The sequence below is a fragment of the Austrofundulus limnaeus genome, unplaced genomic scaffold, assembly GCF_001266775.1.
Source record: "Austrofundulus limnaeus strain Quisiro unplaced genomic scaffold, Austrofundulus_limnaeus-1.0 Scaffold276, whole genome shotgun sequence".
In the NCBI taxonomy this organism is placed as follows: Eukaryota; Metazoa; Chordata; class Actinopteri; order Cyprinodontiformes; family Rivulidae; genus Austrofundulus; species Austrofundulus limnaeus.
In genome coordinates, this window is record NW_013952678.1 from 373,479 (window position 1) to 378,662 (window position 5,184).

Consider the following 5,184-nt stretch of genomic DNA (forward strand, 5'->3'; position numbering starts at 1 on the left):
AACCTGCTTCAATATGGCCACCACAGCTAGCTGAAATAGCTAAAATTTMAATTTAAATTAAGAGAAATAAAAGTTGTGGGGCACCATGTTCTGATCTCAGAGTGTTTGGTCAAACTGTGAACTTGTCTTGTTCCTTTTATTAATTTTTTTCTTCTTGTTTGTGGACTTTAAGTCCCAATTGTTATCACATCTGACACTTTCACATCGAACAGTGTTTGTTTGCTCAGATCCCCTGGAATCAATATTGCCGGCCCAGCAGGGTCCCCTCAGCACAAAGAACATCGGATCGCTCCTTTGTCCGAGTCTTCAGTAAACAACCWGAACCCGTGACAACGTACTCAGAAAAACCAACGACAAGAAGCAAAATGCCCTGAGAGCAGAGGAGAAAAAGATTTCAAATCTTGCATAATGTGTTGTAAAAGTAGAAGTTGAGGAGAAACGTGCTTCCTGACGAGTGCTGAGTCAGCTGATCCAGCTGCTTTGTTCTGTGTGGAAAACAAGAACGCCCCGTTTCAGACAAAAACTCAGACCGGATTGTGTTTTTTTTAAAGCTGTACTTCCCTGTCAGTATGCACACCCCCTCCTCCTTCAGYCAGTCAGCACCTCCTGGGGGGAGTTTTTAATGTGGAGGTCTGGCTGAATCCAGTTCACTCTGCCTCTGAACATGACCTCCTAATCCTCCTCTCACACCTCTGCTTCAGYTTTAAGKGCTCTTCTTTCTCTGATRTCTTTCTTTCTGCCTCAGGSTGATCTTTTTAATTTGTCTTATTCCTTCTTGTTGCTCTTTATTCCTTCATTTCTCTCACTCTCTGTTGTGTTGCACTGGATTAACACACACACACATAGAAAAACAAAACTCAAGTACAGAAGAAAAGAAAACTGGAGGCACGAGGCAAACATGTTTGTGTGTTCTAATATTCTACCTTGTGAGGACCCACTGCTCCTATGGGGCCCAAAGTGTTAGCTGAGACAGAGAAATATCTTTGGACAGGACAAATTAAAATTATAACTTGTAGAACACGTGTCAAAGTTGAGGCCTACAGCATTTTTTGTGGCCCTCKAGATCTTCAAAGTTGTTTAATGTCTTAACATAAGTGTATGTTGCTTTAAAGGCAGCATTGACCATAAACTCCATCTCCCATGATGCATGTTGATTATTTTACCTGCAAAATGACAGCATCCCACCACTAGGTGGAGGAGCACAGGGTTCAAAAGTAGCCAGCAGCTGTCAAAATTCAACATATAATATCTCCCTTTCACTGCTTCTCAATGGTTACTTTTGATGTGACCCAGTTATACTGGGAAGTGGGAAAATCCCAYTTACAAGTCAAGAATTTAAACTGGAACGTACCTCCAGTGGGAATTTCCAGTCGGAAAGTGGGGGAGTTCAGAATTCACGATGGCAGCTACTCACCACAACTCAACAGTGAGGAAAACGCTCATACTTTTATTGTTTATTTTACATTTAGTCAGTTGTATACGTAGTACTTTTCAGAGTTTATAAGAGGACCTGTTAAAACGCTGTTTCCAGGCAGGAAAAACCAGGCAGAGCTCAGTTATTGTTTGTTAGAAGTACTCAGCCATATAATGAGACGAGGAACTTGTAAAAAATATGTCAACTGATCGTCTTTTGTTTTCTTAAAATATTTTTCTTCTTTTGTTTCTCCATCCCTCCTGAAATCAGGTGACATATTAAATCCACTTGTTTATATCATGATTTCAGGATGTGTTTCGAAACATGGTGTCCCAGAAAACTCCCATGATTCTCGGGGGCATGGTAAACACACGACTCAGATTACCATCATCATCCTACTCTCACACACCTCCTCCTCCTCCTCCTCCTCCTTGTACCACCACCTCTCCTCTTGTCCAAACCGTGGTTTTCCCTGAATCTCACTGTCGGTCCACACATTCATCTCTGTTCTCAGAGAAAGTCTCTTTGCTCTCCGGACATTTTCCTCCTCCTGATCTCCTCCTTGTGTTTTCAGCCACACACACACTTCTGTTGAGCAAGCCGATGTCTTTATGGGTAAACAGGCATGAATGAGCTCCATGTCACATTCCTAACCCACATGTCTCTGACCCACCATGTGCTCAGATGGTCTTTCTAGGAAGAGTGAGGGCAATGCCATCCCCCCACCACACACACACACACTCCTAACATTTATCAGGCAAAGTAAAGGAGCTTTGGTTTACCATTTGTAGGTGAAAACGTAAGATTTTTGTTATGTTTTTAACTCCTAAGCTTCAAGAGGTTCTGTAATCACCTGGAATGAAGGAGTTCCATAAACGCCATATGATATAYGCATAAACTTTTTTTTCCAGACCTTTCAAGTTGGTCTCTTAACATAATATTTCTAAAAATACTCATTTTCTATGTAAAGGTTGTGATAATCTGCAACTTTCGTCATTCTTTCAATCTTTTAATCTCTAGTTTTGACTCMTCTGCCTGACAAGCTGATCACAGAGAGCTCGGGACTAAAACAGCTTTTGTCCTCGTGCCACAGTTTGAACATCATCAAATTACTTGAACTGTTTTGTACAGATCTCAAAAACCTGTTTCTGTTTTTTTTTTTTTGAAGACTCATGCAAGTAGAAGAGGAAAACAAAACCAGTCAACAGCTGCTGAAAATAGAACAAATCACAACATGTTGTAACAGGAGATAAATCCAAAGACAGAACAAAAAGATCCAGTTTCTCATTTAAATCATCACAGTCTACAAAACGCTTGAACCGGTTCATCAGCTTTAATGACAATCATGTAGTGCCACTGTGAATCCCCTGAATCAAAATCTCATCGTCTTTGTTTTTGTATTTGCAAAAAATTTGTTTTGCATTATAAAAAGAGCAAATTTACTTTAAGGTAACAACAACCATGGAAACCAGGAACTTTTTTTATTACTTGAAGGCAAAAGTGCAATCAAGTTTTTGCTAATGACCACCTCATCATTTTAATAGTTTGGTGTCACATKAGCTGAGATTGTAAGAAATAAGTTATTTACAACTTTCAACCAAAACAGTTAGAATTATGGCCCTTCTATTKGTGCAATATGCATTATTTTAAGGAATGCCAGACCTTTTAAAAATAAATTAATTGTCTTTAGGTGATCCCATTAACCAAGCAACATGCTGACCAATCATTTTATACACACTATTAAAAATAACGAAAATAGCTGAAGATGAAAGTTTCTTCTTCAAAAGCTGAATAATTTTGAGAAATGAATACTCCCCACAAAGACTGGACCAGATCTGGTAAGGATGGCACTGCTTTTAGGATGGCATGCCACAATTGGCCYAGTTGTAGTTTGGTCTACGCGGCCCAAATCTGCCAATAACACAACTGGCCCACTTGTAGTTTGGTCTATGTTGCCCAAAACTGCCCAAAACACAACTGGCCTGCTTGTAGTTTGATCTATTTGGCCCAAACCTGCCAAAAACACAACTGGCCCGYTTGGTCTATGTGACCAAACCTGCCAATAACACATCTGGCCYGCATGTAGTTTGATCTATGTGACCTAAACCTGCCAATACCACAACTGGCMCACTTTTAGTTTTGTCTATGTGATCCAAACCTGCCAATACCACAACTGGCCCGCTTGTAGTTTGGTCTATGTGACCCAAACATACTAATAACACAACTGGCCCACATGTAGTTTGGTCTATGTGACCCAAACCCACTAATAACACAACTGTCCTGCTTGTAGTTTGGTCTATGTGGCCCAAATCTGCCAATAACACAAGTGATCCACTTGTAGTTTGGTCTATGTGCCGTTTGAAGTTTGGTCTATGTGGCCCAAACCTGCCAATTACACAACTGGCTCACATGTAGTTTGGTCTATGTGATCCAAACATACTAATAACACAACTGGTCCACTTGTAGTTTGGTCTATGGGCCATTTGAAGTTTGGTCTATGTAGCCCAAATCTGCCAATAACCCTACTGGCCTTGTAGTGATTTGGTATATGTGGTGCTGGCCTATGCATGGACCACTTCTGGCAAACCACATCTGAGTCACCAAAGGACCATCATTCTTTGCTGTGTCTGTGCCGAGTGTTGCGGCATTGTGTGGACCAGAACTGGCCCAGACAAATTTTGCCATGATGAATGAAGCACTGCAGAGAAGGTGAATCCAGTGTAATTTAGTAAAGTTACTAATACTGTATCTCGATGCTAATTCTAAATAGGAATTATTTTACTTAAAAACAAATTAAGTAATTTGACAGCTTTGACAGTTGACTTTATTTCCATTCCTGTTTATACAAAACACATCCAGAGTTCTGCTGTGGAGGAGCTCGGCTCAGCTTGGTGCATTATTCTGATGAAACATCCAAAGCTCTGGCTGCAGTCCAGGTTCATCTCTCTCACAGCTTAACTAGACGAGTGTCGGCATTCTTCTCCTTTTTTTTTTTACATTAGGCCTCCTGAAAAGCTTCTGTGTCACTTTTCATTTCACCCAGCAGCAATCCACCTTGTTTCATTTCTCTCTCCTAATCTACTTCTGCTGCAGTGAAACCTGGGTCAATGAAAAGTGCTTCTGACTTCATCTAAAATCTCACATGATCACAGCATTTAAAGGAAAACTATAACATTTTCTACGTGGGAATAAAAGTCTCATATTTCAGACTCTGAACAATTTTGAGAAAACACAAACACTTCAGAGGTTTTGCTTTTCATTTTGAATGAAAGACATTATTAATTCAGAGCAAAGTCAGAATAATGAGCTTTGGACTGGTGCAAATTGTCTTTAGATATATGAATCACCTGAAGCAGCCTTGATACAAACTTGCTGTTTTTTTCTGCACCACAGCCATTATCTCCCTCTTTGCATGTTATTGTTCCAGTTTTCCAGCCACTGAGCAGCAAATGACCTGGAGCCGTCAGGTTAATAATTTACGGCCTTATTTGAAGAATCTCTGCTTTTTTTACGTCTGATCTGTCGCCTGTCAGCCTCATTTGTGCGTACGTGTTCTCTGATGTGCAGATGGTTTTGTCAGCCTGTGTGGGGAAAGGTGGAATAGTAACATGTGAGAGGAAACACATCTAGTTATACTATTAGCTTATTGGAGTAGTCAAAATTGTTCTAACTTTTTGTAAGTTTTGGAGAACTTGCAGTACAAATTGTCATCTGAGTTTCTGAGCAGTGTGTGTGTGTGTGTGTGTGTGTGTGTGTGTGTGTGTGTGTGT